Here is a 20,823-nt window from a genome sequence, read left to right on the forward strand (position 1 = left end):
TCACAGTTCACTCACGTACTGAATCATATTCAGCAGTTTCTCACACTAAAAAAGTAAATATAAAATATTACTGATAATCCAGCTAACAATTTTTGGTTCCCAGAACGTTCCCGGAACGTTCCCAAGAACTTTCCCTATTGCTTAGCCAGGAAAGTTTTCTTTGCGTAAATAGAATGTTCCCTTTGGGTTAGGGGAACGTTCTGGGAACGTTCTTAGAACGTTGTGGGAACGTTCTCTTTAGGTTTTGTTTATTAAAGCACCAAATAACATGACTTCAACAAAATATTCGATTTTAAAAATGTGAATATTATTTTTTACAGACATTAAAAACGAATAACATTTATTTCTTTTTGGACCGTTCTGAGAACGTTCTCTGTAGGTTATAAAATTAAAACCTAAAAATAACCTGTAGGGAACGTTCTGGAAAGGTTCTTTTTAGGTTATAAAATTAAACCAAAAAATAACCTGCAGGGAACGTTCTGAGAAACGTTCTTTATAGGTTATTAAAAAGATAACCTACAGGGAACATTCTGGGAACGTTCTCATTTGGTTCCCGAAAAAATAACCAAATGGGAATATGGGAACGTTAGGGGAACATTCTGTGTTTGCTGGGAAATACTTATGTCAATGGGATTGACGTTAGGCCAGCCTTAGAATCATTTTCTCTGATATTTTAGCCATCAAGTAATGAGTGTTTTCAAGCAGGTTCTGATAGGTCTGAAATCGTTTGCGGTTCATTTTGCTTCATTTGGACAGTTCACTCATGCACTGAATCCTATTCGGCAGTTTCTCACACTAAAAAAGTAAACTTAAAAAATATTACTGCTAAACTTGTGTCAGTGGGATTGACGTAGCCTATACTGAGAATAATTTTCTCTGATAATATTTCAACAATAATTAGTGTGGTGATGACGAGCTCACCAGCTCGCCTTCGGGGGAAAAAATGTGAGTCAGTCAAGGATGTAAAAAAATGATGGCTTACTCGCAGAAGCACTTTCGTGCAAGGTGAAATTTATTTACAGCGCCAGAAAGTTTGTCCACAGTGAAGAATATATACAAATGCACAGGAATTACAAAAATAGTACCAAAGAAACAACAAAAAGGGAAAATAAATTAGAAAATAATCCAACAATGATATATACAGGTAATAAACAGGTTTCTTCCCTTCGGTTTCTACCCAAATCTCTTCCCCCTCCAACTATCCTTTGAATGTTGTACAGATGTCTACCTGTGTCCTTAATATTCCAATATTCCTGCCATTTCCGTTGTGTATGAACTTTAATTATTGCTTTAGCTTCAGCTTTACTTAATGCAATTTCCAAGTCTACTGTTTGTGATTTAAGAGACTGTTTTGCCAATACATCAACTTCTTCATTTCCTTTCACACCAACATGTGCAGGAACCCAGACAAATGATACATTAAAACCTTTATTATGTAACCTATATATAGCTTGATATATTTTATTTAAAATATTAAGTCTGCATGATTTCCCAGATTGTATACTATTGAGAGCAGAGAGACTATCAGATGCAATTACTTTATTGTTTTTATTCCTTTGTTCTATCCACTGTAAGCCTAACATTATGGCTACAAGTTCTACTGTATAAACTGAGAGATGATCTGTTGTTCTCTTTTTAACAATTTCCTCACATTGTGGGATGTACACTGCAACACCTGTGTGTCCATTTTCAGGGTTCTTTGAACCATCTGTGTATATAATTATTTTATTTGCAAGATGCATCTCTATATAGCTTTGTACTATATTCCAGACAGGCATTAGCTTCATTTTCCTTTTGATTTCTTTTTGTAACTACAAGTCAACTAATGGCATTACAAACATCCAAGGGGATATTTCTGAGTATGGGACAGTAGGACGATACCGAATAGAGTGAAGACAAGCTATCCTTGCTTTTATATTTCCTATCCATCCAAACTCCTGAAATTGGATTTGTTATGTTCCCAACACTCCTTTAGTATGTTCTTTGCAGAATGTAACTCACTATGTCCTTGTAGGTTAACCCAGTATGAAAGCATAAGTTTTAGCCTTCTAATACTCAGTGGCATCTCCCCAGTTTCTACCTGCATTGCCGCAACCTGCAGGGGCGCCGCTCGCAATTTTGGGCCCTATGACAAAATATGAGGTCGGGCCCCCCCTACCATACCAAAGCAGATCTCTGGGGGCCCCTAAAGGGCGTGGGCCCTTAGAATTGTCCTAACTTTCCCCCCCCTTAGCGGCGCCCCTGGCAACCGGAGATGTTTTAAAAGCTCCACTGAATATTCTAAGAGCTTGGGCTTGTTCTATGTCTAATTTCTTAAGGTTAGTTTCGGCTGCTGACATGTAAGCAATTGAACCATAGTCAAATGTTGACCTCATAAGAGCCCAGTATATATTCCTCAAGGAAGACCTAGTTGCTCCCCAATCTAATCCTGACAAACAACGCAAGATATTGCTAATTTTCTTACACTTTGAACTTATTTTGTCAATTTGTTGTCTCCAAGTCAGTTTTTCATCAAATAGTACTCCAAGAAATCGGATGATCCTAACTTGCGGTTACGCTGCGCCGGCGCGACCAAGCCCGTGATGTCTTAATCAGCTGCTGCTAGTTCGTTGGGTTTGACACGGTTTGCGCGCTGTTTCACGCTGGAAGACTTACTACGCCGACACAGACAAACATCACAGAGACAAAACGACGCGACAAGTGCAGTGTATGTGTATGCAATGACCGGGAAATTAATATAGACAGGGGAGAATGGTGAAACGTGAGAATGTCCATGTGCTGTCAGGATTGCGTGTGCACTTGCGCTTCTGATAGCGGCAACGGCAGGGAGGAACGATGCGGAGGATGAATGAGGTAAGTAGCGGGTGTTGTATGTGTATGTGTGTGCGTGTGCGTGTGTGTATGTCAGTGTTGCTTCCCCAGCGGTGGCAGTTATTGTGACTATATCGAAATTAGTTTTCTATCATCTGTTTAGAATGAGAAGTGATACAAGTTCGCGAATGAATCGCTCTTTTGATTTAATAGGTCAAACAAGGTTTGCAGAAAGGTCTGAAATGGTTCGCGATTCAGTTCGATTCATTCGGACAGTTCACTCACGCACTGAATCATATTCAGTAGTTTCTCACACTTAAAAAGTAAAAGTAAAATATTACTGATAAATATGTGACCCTGGACCACAAAACCAGTCATAAGGTTAAATTTGACAAAACTGAGATTTATACATCACATGAAAGCTCAATAAATAAGCTTTCTATTGATGTATGGTTTGTTAGGATAGGACAATATTTGGCTGAGATACATCTATTTGAAAATCAGAAATCTGAGGATGCAAAAAAATCAAAAAGACTGAGAAAATCACCTTTAAAGTTGTCCAAATTAGGTTCTTAACAATGCATATTACAAATCAAAAATTACATTTTGATATGTTTACAGTAGGAATTTTACAAAAAATCTTCATGGAACATGAACTTTACTTAATTTCTTAATGATTTTTGGCATAAAAAAAAATCAAAAATTTTGACCCATGCAATGTATTTTTGGCTATTGCTACAAATATACCCCAGCGACTTAAGACTGGTTTTGTGGTCCAGGGTCACATATATATTTATCAGTAATATTTTACATTGGGATTGACGTTCGACCAGCCTGAGAATCATTTTCTCTCATAATATTTTAGCCATCAAGTTATGAGTGTTTTCAAACGGGTTTGCAAAAAGGTCTAAAATGGTTTGCGATTCATTTTGATAAATTCGGACAGTTCACTCACGCACTGAATCCTATTTGGCAGTTTCTCACACTAAAAAAGTAAATGTAAAATATTACTGATAAATATATATGAGTAATATTTTACATTGGGATTGACGTAGGCTATGCTGAGAATCATTTTCTCTGATTATATTTCAACAAACATCAGTGTGAAAAAGAAAAAGAGCGCTGGGTTAAGTGGATATCAGTTAAAACAAAACCTGGACATAAATCCAAATCGTTTGACAGCGATGTAGAAAATGTTTATCAAGTTCGACACGTGCACGTGAGCAGCTTTGTCAACGACTACATCGCAGGTAAAGACGTTTTTATTATTTATAAAAACTACACGAAAGGACCTAAATGACCAAGAGTAATTAAGGATTGCATGTTTTTTTTTTTTTTTATCTTGGATTACCATTCAAATGATCATAAGCGATAGTTAATTACTATGTCTGATATCAGGACTAGTTGTATTGAAAATATTACTAACATCTCACATGCAGTGCATCATGGTACTTCCATGACAGGCTACTTTTGAACATTGTGTTATACTTTCAGCTTTTAGAAATGTTTTATAGCCCATGTTTACATTCTGTTTATGCTGTTTTATTTCTGTTTATGTTTGTATGTTAATGTATCCATTGCAACTTTCACTGTTGAAAAAAAACAAAACAGCATATGCTGGTTAGGTATGTTTTGATGCTGGTTTTAGCTGGTTTATGCTGGTCCTTTGTTGGTTTATGCTGGTCCTTAGCTGGTCAAGGACCAGCATAAACCAGCTAAGCATCTCAGCAACAAAACATACCTAACCAGCATATGCTGTTTTTTTTTCCAGCAGGGTTGTATGTGAATGTTTCTTTAGTCGCCATTTGCAGAGGCCTTTTAAAGGAGTAGTTCACTTTCAGAACAAAAATTTACAGATAATGTACTCACCCCCTTGTCATCCAAGTTGTTCATGTCTTTCTTTCTTTCTTCAGTCGTAAAGAAATGGCGTTTTTTGAGGAAAACATTTTAGGATTTCTCTCCATATAATGGACTTCTATGGTGTCCCTGAGTTTGAACTTCTAAAATGCAGTTTAAATGCAGCTTCAAAGGGCTTTAAATGATCCCAGCTGAGGAAGAAGTCTCTTATCTAGTGAAATAATCGGTTATTTTCTAAAAACATTTACAACTTATATATTTTTTAATCTCAAAAGCATTTGAGCTTAAAAAGTGTAGAAATTGTATATATATATATATATATATATATATATATATTTTTTAGAAAATATCCCATCGTTTTGCTAGATAAGACCCTTCTTTCCTCGGCTGTGATCGTTTAGAGCCCTTTGAAGCTGCATTTTGGAAGTTCAAACTCGGGGGCACCATAGAAGTCCATAATATGGAGAGAAATCCTGAAATGTTTTACTCAAAAACCATAATTTCCTAACGACTGAAGAAAGAAAGACATTAACATCTTGGATGACAAGGGGGTGAGTACATTATCTGTAAATTTTTGTTCTGAAAGTGAACTACTCTAATGGAGTAAAACTTGTGACCTGTTAGTTATTGGCCAGATCTGTCAAATTGAAACAAGAATGAAAATATCACTTCTCCCCGCTGAACTTTGTGGCATTATTGATGTCATATTCTGCATTTCAATATCAATTGAGACATCTGGGCCTGAAGCATGTCCCCATGCCAATCTGCAGCTCATGATGCCTTTAATATGGCTTAAATGTAGGTGTAAAACCCCTCACTCTTTCTGTTGTCTTTTTATTTTTGCTACAACGAGACACAAAGCAAATGCACTGCGGCTTTTACAGTGCATTTATCCTGTCAGCCGCTAATGGCAGAGTCCTCTGAGCGGCTGCTTTTGAAACCGAAGGACGTTGCGGCGGCTCGCTTGTTATTGCCAGACTTCCTTTCCAGCAGCCTTTGCTCTGTTTAGAACGGGATGGAAAGGGCTTCTGGCAGCTGTTCCGATTGTATCGCTTGCATGAGAGACCTCTGAGCTTGGCATCCGAGGATAACATCTGTCACTCATCCAGCACTTTAAGACAATGAGTACAAAGAAGATGTATTGATTCTGAACACGGTGTGCCCTTGCTGACTGGACCCATGATGGGGGAAAGTTTGCTTAATTTTGTGAGAAAGGAAGAATACTGAATTATGTCATGTGGGAAACATCATTTTTAATGTGCCAGGATTTATCATACAAGTTTAAAAGACAGCCGCTCTATTGACAGCGAAGCGAGAGATGGTTTTAAAAAGGCACAACCTTAGCGAACACTTCCTACTTTCCTCCGCGGGACTTATGGCATGTATCTTTTTTTCCATTTAAAGCTAACATAGAGACGTTATCCCACAGAGACCTGAAACCATTGAATTTTGAGCTGAGGGCTGAATGCAAAGTGATATAACTAGGCCACCGTTGCTGTTTTGTTTCAGAACGTGGCTTAAACACAGCATCGGGAAAAGGAATCTGCTTTCAGTAAGGGCTATATTTGTTTTTCTTAAATCTCTGAAGCCCAATTGACATTTCGATAAAGTTTTGATAAATGCTTAGGGGTGAAAATGGTACTAAGGTGACATCTTCCTTCCTAAAATGGATCAAAGCAGCCAAGTTTTCCTTATGAGCTTCCTGCGGATTTGCGTTTGGCTTTTTTTTACGAGTGGTGTGAAACCAAAGAAATGAAATATGAGAGGTGACTTAGTCTTTGGTTTTTTAAGATGTAAACACCAACAATAGCATCCAACCCACCAGTGTGACTGTACTTGGCCCTATTGCTTTCCTTGATAAATGAAACTCTTTGTGTTGTTGTTGTTTTTTTATGTGTGTTTTTGCTTCATCCTCGAGAGAATGAGAATAAGAGAATGTCCTTTCGCCCGTGTGCGGTGGCACTTCGCTGTGAAATTGGAATGAGTCACTGTTTTGCATTTACTAGATGGAGCAGCTCAGTGGTGATGTGACTAGTACAATCCAACTTGTTTAAAAAATGGTTCACCCAAAATGTAAATTGTTGCTATGGAACCAGACACATGAAGAAGAGCTTTGGCAGGACGTTAACACTGCATGAAAACTTTTGCTACTTCATATTCAAAATTTTCTGTGAGGCAATAACCAATACAGTTTGGTTGCCAAGTATTTTATTGACACCAAGCTTAGATTTATTTGATTAAAAATACAGCAACAACAGTAATATTGCGAAATATTATTGCAATTTAAAATAACTGTTTTCTATGGAAGCCTATTTCTGCCACTGAATAAAAACAAAAAAACTCAGTTTTTATTTGCTCCGAATTGTGAGATATAAACCCGCAATTGCAAGTTAAAAAGTCAGAATTGGAAGATACAAACATGCAATTTTGAGTTTTTATCCCTCAGTTTTGACTTTATAACTCCAATTTATAATGATAAAACTTATGATAAAAACTTAGATTTTTTCTCACAATTAAGTCAGAATCCTTTCAGAGTCTTTTTTTCCCTTTATAATTGGACATTATAACTCGCAATTCTGAGTAAAAAAGTTAGAATTGTGAGATATAAAATCGCAATTGCGAGAAAAATTTCAGAACTGTGAGATTTAAACTCTGTTGCAAGAAAATTGCGAGATATAAACTCTCAATTGTGAGGAAAAGTCTTTACATCCCAAGTTAGAGTTTACATTGCAATTGACTTTATTTTTTCATAATTGCAAGTTTATATCTCACAATTCTGAGAAAAAAGTCAGAATTTTGAGATAAAAGTCAGAATTACAAGTTTACATTGCAATGACTTTATTTCTTGCATTTGCGAGTTTATGTAATGCAATTCTGAAATAAAAAGTAATTTAAACTCAATTGTGAGAGGAAATAGTCAGAATTGTCTGATATAAACCCTTAATTGCTAGGAAAAAAGTCAGAATTGCGAGATATAAACTCAGTTGCGAGATAAAAAGTCAGAATTGCGAGATTTAATCTCTCAATTGTGAGAAAAAAAAGTCAGAATTACGAGTTTACATGGCAATTCTGACTTTATTTCTCGTAAATGGCTATTTATATCATGCAGTTCTGAAAAAAAAGTCTGAATTGCGAGATATAAATTCTCAGTTGTGAGAGAAAGTCAGAATTGTGAGATATAAACTCTCAATTGTAAGGAAAAAAGTAAGAATTGCGAGATATAAACTTGCAATTGTAAGGAAAAAAAAAATCTGAATTACACGTTTACATTGCAATTCTGACTATTTCTCGTAATTGCAAGTTTATGTCAAGCAATTCTGAGAAAAAAAAATCTGAATTATGAGATTTAAACTCAGTTGCGAGAAAAGTCAGAATTGTGAGATATGAACTTCCAATTGTGAGAAAAAAGTCAGATTTACAAGTTTACATTCTGACTTTATTTCTTGTAATTGCAAATTTATGTCATGCAATTCTGAGAGAGATTTAAACTCTGTTATGGGTAGGGTTTGGTGTTGAGAACCGGTTCCATTTTAGAACTGTTTCCAAATTTCCAAGAACCAGGTATTCGATAAGACGTGCACATTCATTTCAGTTCCGTGTAACGATTCCTGTGTTCGCATTTTAATGTGACTTTAAAGTTTAAAATCAAACGATTTAAGCGCAGGAGGGGAAAGAAGTTGTGCCCCTGTTTGTCTATGTCCATTCTCGAACCGTTCTGTTCATCTGACTTCTATTTCACACATGATCGTTGACAGTGATAGTAAACAGATGAGAAAGAAAACACGTGTAACAGTATATTTTTTAGATCCGTATGAAAAAAGTCTGAATTGTGAGATAAACTCTCAATTGCGAAAAAAGTCAGAATTGTGGGATAAAAAGTCCCAATTACTTTATTTGTTATTCAGTGGTGGAAAAGACCTTCCATAGTTTCTGATTTAATATATGCAGATTTTTTTTTTAAAGTCTTCAGTGTCACATGGCCCTTCAGAAATCATTGTAATATGCTGATTTACTGCTCAGATTTTTTTCTTATTATTCCATGTTTATGCAGTTTTAGCTGCTTAATATTTTTGTGGAAAGTGTGATTTTTTTTATTTTTTTTTCAGGATCAATAGAAAGTATAAAAGAACAGTAGATATTTAATATTTAAAACAGAGACTTTGATAGCAGTTTCAAAATGGTTTACTGTCACTTTTGATCTGTTTGATGCATGTATGTGTGTGAAAATATTATTTAATCACAAAATATTTATATATATTTTTTAACAGTACATTATGTTTTGATTTATGCATTTTAAAAACAGCCATTTATTATTTATCAGGCATGAAATAATTAGTATTAGCTTATGGTTGAATCTCTACAAATGTGATTTTTCAGTAAATACTGACTTAAATTTTTGTTTCTCACCCAGAGCTGTATAGTTTTTTTGTTTTTTTTAAATCTGTGTTTGTATTTCTATTATCTTGTCAAGAAAAAGTGGTTTGGAGCGACATGAGGGTGAGTAAATAATGACAGAATTTTAATGTTGTCTAAACTATTCATTTACGTTAAAAGGAAAAACGGACACACAAGATGACAAAATGATGAATGTCACTAATTAAAGTGATCCATTTAACTGCTAACTCCTATTTTGCATAAGATTTCGTAAACAAAATTTCTCTCTTGTATTCATGACAATTGCTCTCGAATGATTGCAGAGTTCAGCACACAATTTCAAATGCATTGTCCTAGGTCTTGTCTTTGGACAGGGCTCCTATTAAATACCTATTTTGTGGAGCCTGAAAAGTGTCGTACACTGATAACATGCTCTGAAAAGACAAAGGCCTTGAACAAAAGATGGTCGCATTTCCCGCTGATTTGACTTTCTCGGTATGGAAAAAGCAGGCGCGCTGAATGTTGCCGCATTGACAGAGAAAGCGAGCGAGAGGGACAGAGCTGTAATTTTGGAGCGTCGTAGCTCTTTTCACACAACCGCAGAGTAACAACAATGACGAAAGGCTATCTGACGCTGAGGGTGCCCATGCTGACAGAAACACATTCTGGTTTTGCACTTTTTCAAAGGGATTGCAATACAAAATAAATTAAAGCTGCAAGCAGCGATGAACGGGCCCTCGCACACGGGCTCACCGCCGACCGGTGGCTTTAGGAACACAGCAAATGGTGGGTAGTATGCTTTTAATACAGTAAAAATAGGATAAATATGTCAAAGTCACTTAAATGTGCCAAATTTCCTGCTGCCAGCTGGTGGCGCTATGCCTATAACTGATTATTGACATGTAGATGTGTTCAGGCCACCACTTTCATCAAACATATGAAGTTTGGTGCAGATTGACCTTGGTATTTTTGAGTTAGTGAAAGATATGATATATCCTGCTGCCAACAGGTGGCGCTATGATAATATCTGAATATTGGTCTTTAGGTGTCTTCAGGCCAGGACTCTTACCAAACCTGTGAAGTTTGAGGCAGATCGGACATTTTATGGCTGAGTTATAACAACTTCTATGTCCATGGCGAAACATCAAACTTTGTCATGCAGCCACAGACATGCCCTTTAACGAAAACTCAAGATCTTCGCAATTTAACTTCTTTAAGGCCTCTAGATCAGACTGAGCAAATATAATGTTGATATCATTAAATCTCTAGGAGGAGTTTGATACAAGTCATTTCCTGTTGCCAACAGGTGGCGCTGTGATTATAATAGAATATTGGCCTTCAGATGTGTTCAGGCCAGGACTTTAATCGAACATGTGAAGTTTGAGGCAAATCGGACATTTTATGGCTGAGTTATAACAAGTTTTATATCCATGGCGAGACCTCGAAATGTGTCAGGCCGCCACGGACACGCCCTTCAACGAAAACTCAAGATCTTCGCAATTTAACATCACTAAAGCCTTTTTATTAGACTGACCGATTTTAGTGTTGATCTGTATAAATCTCTAGGAGGAGTTTGATGTAGAGTACAGCATGACACTTCCTGTTGCCAGCAGGTGGCGCTATGACATAACTGAATATGGGCATGTAGATGTCTTCAGGTCAGGAGTGTTATCACACATGTGAAGTTTGGGACAGATCGGATATTGTATGCCTGAGTTATAGCAACTTCCTTTTTCATGGCGAAACATCGAAATTTGCGAGGCCGCCACGGACACGCCCTCCGATGAAAACTCTAGATCTTCACAATTTACCGTCACAAAGGGCTTTAGATTAGACTCAGCAAATTTGGCGTTAATCCGAATAAATCTCTAGGAGGAGTTCGTTCAAGTACGAGGCCTGAAAATGGCAAAAATGACACAAAATTTGCTGAGAAAATTAAAAATAACCGACTTCCTGTTGGGTGTCAAATTTTGCTCCAAGAGGCTTTTTTGTAGGTATTGGTGTGTTACATGTGTGTACCGATTTCGGTGCATGTACGTGAATCACAGCTGAATGCGCACACCGCGGAACGTGTAAAGGTGGCGCTGTCGAGCCATTTTGCCACACCCACTTCTGCAAACCATATCAGACGTAAATTTTCGCCAGGTCTGATGTGTGTGCAAAGTTTCATGAGTTTTCGGGTATGTCTAAGCCCTCAAAAATGCGATTCATTTTGGAGAAGAATAATAATAATAATAATAATAATAATAATAATAATAATAATTAAAGCTGCAAGCAGCGATGAACGGGCCCTCGCACACAGGCTCACCGCCGACCGGTGGCTTTAGGAACACAGCAAATGGTGGGTAGTATGCTTTTAATACAGTAAAAATAGGAGAAATATGTCAAAGTCACTTAAATGTGCCAAATTTCCTGCTGCCAGCTGGTGGCGCTATGCCTATAACTGATTATTGGCATGTAGATGTGTTCAGGCCACCACTTTCATCAAACATATGAAGTTTGGTGCAGATTGACCTTGGTATGTTTGAGTTAGTGAAAGTATAATATATATCCTGCTGCCAACAGGGGGCGCTATGATAATATCTGAATATTGGCCTTTAGGTGTCTTTAGGCCAGCACTCTTACCAAACCTGTGAAGTTTGAGGCAGATCGGACATTTTATGGCTGAGTTATAACAACTTCTATGTCCATGGCGAAACATCAAACTTTGTCACGCAGCCACAGACACGCCCTTTAACGAAAACTCAAGATCTTTGTAATTTAACATCTCTAAGGCCTCTAGATCAGACTGACCAAATATAATGTTGATATCATTAAATCTCTAGGAGGAGTTTGATACAAGTCATTTCCTGTTGCCAACAGGTGGCGCTGTGATTATAATAGAATATTGGCCTTCAGATGTATTCAGGCCAGGACTCTTATCGAATATGTGAAGTCTGAGGCAAATCGGACATTTTATGGCTGAGTTATAACAAGTTTTATATCCATGGCGAGACCTCGAAATTTGTCAGGCCGCCACGGACACACCCTTTACCGAAAACTCAAGATCTTCACAATTTAACATCACTAAGGCCTTTATATTAGACTGACCGATTTTGGTGTTGATCTGCATAAATCTCTAGGAGGAGTTGGTTGTAGAGTACAGCATGACACTTCCTGTTGCCTGCAGGTGGCGCTATGACTATAACTGAATATAGGCATGTAGATGTCTTCAGGTCAGGAGTGTTATAACACATGTGAAGTTTGGGACAGATCGGACATTTTATGCCTAAGTTATAGCAACTTCCTTTTTCATGGCGAAACATCGAAATTTGCGAGGCCGCCACGGACACGCCCTCCGATGAAAACTCTAGATCTTCGCAATTTAACGTCACAAAGGGCTTTAGATTGGACTCACCAAATTCGGCATTGATCCGAATCAATCTCTAGGAGGAGTTCGTTCAAGTACGACGCCTGAAAATGGCAAAAATGACACAAATTTTGCTGAGAAAATTAAAAATAACCGACTTCCTGTTGGGTGTAAAATTTTGCTCCAAGAGGCTTTTTTGTAGGTATTGGTGTGTTACACGTGTGTACCTATTTTCTTGCATGTACGTGAATCACAGCTGAAAGCGCACACCGCTGAATGTGTAAAGGTGGCGCTGTCGAGCCATTTTGCCACACCCACTTCTGAACCCCATATCAGACGTAAATTTTCGCCAGGTTTGATGTGTGTGCAAAGTTTCATGACTTTTCGGGCATGTTTAGGCCCTCTAAAATGCGATTCATTTTGGAGAAGAATAATAATAATAATAATAATAATAATAAACGGAGCAGATCCAATAGGGTCCTCACACCATCGGTGCTCGGGCCCTAATAAACGAAGCAGATCCAATAGGGTCCTCACACCATCGGTGCTCGGGCCCTAATTATACTGCTGAAGTCAGTTTTAAGGAGTCAGAGCATGCAGGGAAGAAAGGGAAAGAGAAAATGTTTATATAAAGGATGGTGTTCTGTCATTATTGTAAAATAAACCCAGAAAGGGTGATGCAAGGGAAGAGACTTGCATCAGCCTGAAGGGGTCACTTCTGTCATGATTGGCTGACTATATATTTACTAAATGAAGACATTAAATATTGATTTGACCATCTATCTGTCTATCTATCATCTAATTTGTCAAAATAGTGGCAATGTGGCCTATAACAACTCAAGTGGAAAGATTTTTATTTTGTTTAAGAGTTGGTTCTTGTAGAAAGTAAAAAGTATGAACACATTTATCTTTTTTTTTCTCACTATGCAGATGTACTTCCTATCCCTAATGATGCATTCTTACTAAATATAGTAATTTAAATATTTTTTTTCATATTGCAATGCAGTAAAAACAAAATATCCCAATTTTCCAGTGTTTGTGCAGCTCTAGTAACAGTCAATAATAATATTGTATAATCGACTGCAGAAAAAACACCCAAAATGTGACCTAAAATCCAAATTTCTTATATGAACACCCATATTTTTTCCACCCCAAGTCTTATTTTATTTTTAAAATGATTTTTATTCACTATGCAGATGTATTATCTATCTCTAATGATGCATTCTTACTAAATATAGTTATTTAAATATTTATTTTCATATTGCAACGCAATAAAAACAATATATCCAATTTTTTTAGTATCGCACAGCTCTAGTAACAGTCAATATTAATATTGTATAATCGACTGCAGAAAAAACACCCAAAATGTGACCTAAAATCCAAATTTCTTATATGAACACCCATATTTTTTCCACCCCAAGTCTTATTTTATTTTTAAAATGATTTTTATTCACTATGCAGATGTATTATCTATCTCTAATGATGCATTCTTACTAAATATAGTTATTTAAATATTTATTCTCATATTGCAACGCAATAAAAACAATATATCCATTTTTTTTAGTATCGCACAGCTCTAGTAACAGTCAATATTAATATTGTATAATCAGCTGCAGAAAAAACACCCAAAATGTGACCTAAAATCCAAATTTCTTATATGAACACCCACATTTTTTCCACCCCAAATCTTATTTTATTTTTAAAATGATTTTTATTCACTGTGCAGATGTATTATCTATCTCTAATGAATCATGCATTCTTACTAAATACAGTTATTTAAATATTTCTTTTCATATTGCAACGCAATAAAAACAATATATCCCAATATTTCAGTGTCATGCAGCTCTAGTAACAGTCAATATTAATATTGTATCATCAGTTGTGAAAAACCCCCCACCCAAAATATGACCTAAAATCAAAAGTTCTTGTAAAAAGTATGAAGTATGAACACCAATTTTTTTTTCCACCCAAATCTTAATTTTTTTTTTTTTTTTTTTTTTTTTTTGGTGGGATTTTTAAAAAATTATATTTATTCACTATGCAGTTGTACGTCCTATGCCTAATAATTCATTCTTACTAAATATAGTTATTTAAATCCTTTTTTTCATATTGAAATGCAATAAAAGCAATATATCCCAATTTTTCAGTATCATGCAGCTCTAGTAACAGTCAATATTAATATTGTATAATCAGTTGTAAAAAAAAAACCCCACCCAAAATATGACCTAAAATCAAAAGTTCTTGTAAAAAGTATGAACACACATTTTTTTCCACCCAAATCTTAAATTTTTTATTTTTATTTTTTGGGGGGATTTTTTTAAAATTATATATTTATTCACTATGCAGTTGTACGTCCTATGCCTAATAATTCATTCTTACTAAATATAGTTATTTAAATCCTTTTTTTCATATTGAAATGCAATAAAAACAATATCACAATTTTTCGGTATTATTCAGCTCTAGTAACAGTGAATATTAATATTGTATAATCAATTGCAGAAAAAAACACCCAATATGTTACCTAAAATCTAAATTTCTTGTAAAAAGTATTTTTTCCCCCAAATCTTACAATTTTTTTTCTACATTTTTAAAGTTATGTTTCTTCACTATGCAGATGTACTCCATATCCCTAATGATTCATTCTTACTAAATTTAGAAATTTAAATATTTTTATATTTAAATATATTTTTTTCATGTTACAATGCAATACACTACCAGTCAAAAGTTTTTGAACAGTAAGATTTAATTTTTTTTTAAAGAAGTATTTTCTTTTTTGCCAAAGCTGCATTTATTTGATCCAAAGTACAGCAAAAATAGTAATGTTTAATTTTTTTTTTACTATTTAAAAGAACTGCTTTCTATTAAAATGTAATTTATTCTTGTGATTTTATTATTATTATGTTAAAAACCACTGAGTAGATTTTTTTCAGGTTTCTTTGAATAATAAAGTCCAGAAGAACAGCATTTATTTTAAATAAAAATGTTACAAAAGCTTTTTATTCCAGATAAATGCTGATCTTTAGATCTTTCTATTCATCAAAGAATCCTGAAAAAAATGTACTCAACTGTTTTAAATATTGAAAATAATAAAATAATTTTCTTGAACAACAAATCAGCATATTAGAATGATTTCTGAAGGATTTTATGACTGGTGTAATGATGCAAAAATTAGCTTTGATCACAGGAATAAAATACGTTTTCAAATAGAAAACATTTTTTTAATAGCAAAAATATTACATTTTTTTACTGTTTTTACTGTACTTTGGATCAAATAAATGCTTCTTTAAACAAGGTATCCGCAGATCCTTAAAAAGTCTTTAATAACGTTTTTTTTCTAATATAAGGCCTTAAAAAGTCTTAAGTCTTAAATTCAGTTTCGGTAGGTCTTAAATAGTTCTGATTACATGTCCGCTAAAATATCTTCAAGTCTTCATTACTTAATTTAGGTCCTGATGGAAAATATCAGGTAAAGCATAAAGAAAACGCCGTTCTAACAGCGTCTTTAAATCCATTTTGGCCGCTCCCAGCACCCATACCGTAAGTGCGCGATCAGGAACAGAGAATTAGGCGTCAAATTCACCCTTTTCACTGCTGATTTGAACCTACAGGAGATGCAGGTGATGAATGTAACTGATGGGATATTTAGTGCAGATAATCTTTATCTGAAGCTTTACAGTATTGTCCTACTTGGTTGTTTGAGAAGCAATGTCATTATTTTCACAGCAGCTTTCTTTCTCTTTCATCTCAAGTCCAGCCCTTTCTCAGTCCACCACTACAGAAGTAACCAGATAAAGAAAATGGATATAATTTTGAGAACCTATGAATAAAGTGTTACAACAATTATGTAATGAGTTTGTTTTTTCCTACTCCCAGAAAGCAGATTCTTAAACTTGCTTCTTTACTCTGAAAAAAAAGATGCAAAAATAAATTGTGTAAGAAAACATGGTTATTTTTCATAAGAGTGAGTAAAGATTGAGTTGTACATGATTTATTTTTAAATATTACACATTTTCCATATGCTGGGAACTAAATATATAGTGATTTATGTACAATAGTTTCTTATTCTAATATATTTGGGCTTGATATTGGGCTTTATAACATTTCATCATTTCTTAGATGTAGGTATAATTAAATTACATTCTTCATCAATTCAACAAAAAATAAAAAGATGTGTATATATAATTGCTACAAATTTTAAATGAACAATATTTTGGTAGCAGAAAAAACATGTATAATTTAAAACCTGTAGCTGCTCTTGCCCTTGGGAAATTGTAATAAAAAAGGGGAAATAGTGATCATTTTCCTTCTAGAAATCACACATGTGGTACCGTTTTCATTTTCACTTTCTGTAGGTGGTCTGTTTTGGCTCTATAGCTGATTAAGTTACTCATTGCAATAATCTGATACAGTGCGTACGCTATTCATCATATGAGTTTCCTGCATTTGCCTGTCGACGGCGTGTGTTTTTGGTAATCTGTCATTCTCTGAGATGGCTCATGCTTGTTTGCTGGAGTTTGTGATGTGTTTGTGCGCGAGCGGGTCGGCGTGCTCTTTCACCGTGTGCAGTCGCGGAGTCTTCGCCTAACCTTAATTTTCTCAGCCCGTCAGCCAATTACGTGATGCATGTCAGCGTCTTCATCTGTGCTCTGGTGAGCTTTTGCTGCTGGGTGAAAACAACATACAATTTTGTTGTCATTGTGTTTTTTTTTTTTTTTTGTTTTTTTTTTTGTTTAATCTCAAATACAAATTCTATCATTGCAAATGACATTTATTTAAGAGTGGATTTTGTTACAAAAAAAAACGATAGTCTCATGTTTTGCAGCTTATGGTGGTAAAGAAGTGTGTGTGTATGGAGAGGGGCTGTAGAGAGAGACCAGAATGAATGTTTTTCATCTTTTCTGCTCCTGGTTTTCACCTTGACACTCTCACCAGTGACATTTTGGTCCTGTAATTTGCAGACATCTGCGTGGGTTGAATGTTCTCGGTTCCTGAGTGGGTTTTGACTCCGTATCATGAGGCCAGAGTGGTTTTGATGGTTTGAAAGATCTTTAAATAGTCGTCTTTCATGCCTTTCTAGTCAAAACGCTCCAAATTTGCTGTCATTGGATGCTGACAATTCATCATTTATTACAACTATATTAAGATTTGTGTGTTGCTCAAAGGAGATGTGCTATATATAGACTGCCTGTTTTCCTGTGTGCCAGTCTTTTTAATTCTAGAAAATTGTAATATTTATTTATAAATTAAAAATTGTAAATGTGTACAGTATTGTTGAAAAGTTTGGGGTTGTTAAGATTTATAAATGGTTTTTTACAAGTCTCTTATGCTCACTTAAGTATTTGTTTAATCAAAAATACAGTTAAAACATTAAAGGTGCCATAGAATGGAAAACTGAATTTACCTTGGCATAGTTAAATAATAACAGTTCAATACATGGACATGACATACCATGAGTCTCAAACACCATCGTTTCCTCCTTATTATATAAATCTAGTATTTGCAAAAGACCACCGAAAAATAGGTCAATTCCAACATAACACCGACTGTTACGAAACTTTCCTGGGATCGTTAATAGTTACGCCTCCAACATTTGCATCGCCCAATCATCGGTAACATCAGCACCTCAGTTAAACAAGGCCAGTCACTCAAGGGACACGGTTAGCTTAATGCTAGTGCTAGCCTGTTACATTGCAATACATAGGATTTCACTTACCACATAAACAGAGATGCCTGCACTGATGATGGTGAATGATGGAGAAATAACTGCCTGATGATGGCGAATGATTTACAGATCACGAGTATCACTGAGGAGCTGCTCATCTTGTGTGGTAACGTTAAGTACTTGTGTCTCTGCATTGTAACTTTACACAGAGCACATGGATCACAGTCATCAGACTAAACTGTCCGCGATTCAAAACGGCAGATTCAACAAACCACATATTAAAAGCAGCTAGAGCTCCTAAGTAAATATATATTTTTATCCATGTGCGAGCTATTGAGCTCTGTGAAACAGCCGATCAGAGCAGAGCTCATTAATATTCATGAAGCTTCCAAATAAGGCAAAAACAGAGCCTTTTATTCTAGGGGCACATCCTAGGGTTGTAAATGGACCTGTAAAACCATTTCTGGAGATTTTTTGCCCTTTCCTATGCCATATACCTTCTATGTAGATATCAGAGAACAATTTTAAATATTCTCTCAATGCATTCTATGGCACCTTTAATATTGTGAAATGTTATTACAAATTGTCAATTAAAAAAAATTAAAAAAAATAAAATTGGTGTCACATGGTCTTTTATAAATCATTGTAATATTCTGATTTGCTGCTTAATAATTTCTTATTGTTAAATCTGCATTTATTTAATCAAAAATATAGTAGAACATTAATATGAGGTGTTATTACAATATAAAATGGTAAAACAAATAGTCAATTTAAAGTAAAAAATTTCAAATTAGTACATGATCATTTATAAATCATTCTAATATGCTGTTATGCTGTCTTTTTATTAATTAATTTATTTGATCAAAAATACAGTAAAACATGAATATTATGAAATGTTATTACAAAATAAAATTGTCAAAAAATTGTCAATTTAAAGTAAAAAATTTAAAATTAGTGCATGATCTTTTATAAATCTAATATACTGATTTGCTGCTTAAGAATGATTTCTTCTTATCATTATTAAAGCTGCATTTATTTATCAAAAATAATGTAAAACATTAATATTGTGAAATGTTATTACAATATAAAATAGTCAAAAAATTGGCAATTTAAAAAAATTTAAAATTAGTGCATGATTTTTTATAAATCATTCTAATAACACTGATTTGCTGCGTAAGAATTATTTTTTATTATTAATAAAGCTGCATTTATTTAACCCAAAATACAGTAAAACATTTATATTGTGAAATGTTGTTACAATATAAAATTGTCATTTTTAATTAGTACATGATCTTTTATTAATCATTCTAATATACTGATTTGCTGCTTAAGAACTATTTCTTCGATTATTAAAGCTGCATTTATTTAATCCAAAATACAATAAAACATTAATATTGTGAAAAGTTAATACAATATAAAATTGTCAGGAAATTGTCAATTTAAAAGTAAAAAAAAAATTAAAATTAGTGTCACATGACCTATTATAAAGCTTTCTAATATGCCGATTTGCTGCTTAAGAACTATTTCTTCTTATTATTATTATTATTAATGTTGAAAACACTTAAATTAAGTTTATTGTAAAGTTTTTTGTTTTAATTAACTTTAACAAAGATTATTGTAGTTTGCTTTAAAAAACTATTTAATTCTTTCTGCTTCAAAATTTTAAGTTTAATTTAATGTTACTTGCCATTTCTGTGTAATTATTTATGAAAAATAATTAATAATATATATATATTAATAATAATAAATAGCAATTTCATAATTTTTTTTTTGTGGAAATAAATTTATTTTATATTTTTTAAAGAACAGTATTTATTTGAAATAGAAATCTTTACTTTCACCTTTAATTAAGTTAATACATTCTTCAAACTATTGACATTTTTATATGACCGTATTTTCAGTTAAATAAGTTTTGGCACATCAAATTATCATTTAAATATTGTAATATTACATTATTGAGTATATAAAGCATATACACTGCTGTTCAGAAGTTTGGGATCAGTAAGATTTTTAATAAATAATAAAAGTCTCTTGTGCTCATCCAAGTTTTATTTATTTGATCAGAAAGTACAGAAAAAAGTCATATAAAATATTATTACAATTTAAAATAACAGCTTTCTGAAATCATTCTAATGTGCTGATCTATTATCAATGTTAAACGTTGCGCTGCAAAATGTGTTTTGGAACCTGTGATACTTTTCCAGGATCCTTTGATGAATAAATCTTTAAAAAGAACAGTATTTATACAAAATAGAAATCTTTTCAGTCTTCACTTTGACTTTTGATCAATTTAACATCCTTGCTGAATAAAAGTATTATTTTCTTTCAAAGAAAGAAAAGAACCTTAAATGGTAGTGTATATTGTTACAAAAGATTTCTAATTTAAATGCATGCTGTACTTTTTAACATGTTATTCACCAAAGAATTCTAAAAAAAGTTCACAGGTTAAAAATACTAAGCAGCACAAATGTTTCCAGTGCTGATAATAAATCAGCATGTTAGAATGATTTCTGAAAGATCATGTGACACTGTAGACTGGAGTAATGATGCTAATAAATTTAGCTTTGCATCACAGGAATAAATTCAATTTTAAAGTACATTAAAATAGAAAGCCACTATTTTAAATTGCAATAATATTTCACAATATTACTGTTTTTTTGAAATCAATCAATATCATGGTATTTCCATGATGTATTTTTAATTTTATGGTACTTCAGAGAATATTCTTCAGTTTCTTCAGTGGGCGTGTCCAGTGAGAAGGACAGTCTCT

The sequence above is a fragment of the Garra rufa genome, chromosome 25 (assembly GCF_049309525.1).
Source record: "Garra rufa chromosome 25, GarRuf1.0, whole genome shotgun sequence".
Classification (NCBI taxonomy): domain Eukaryota; kingdom Metazoa; phylum Chordata; class Actinopteri; order Cypriniformes; family Cyprinidae; genus Garra; species Garra rufa.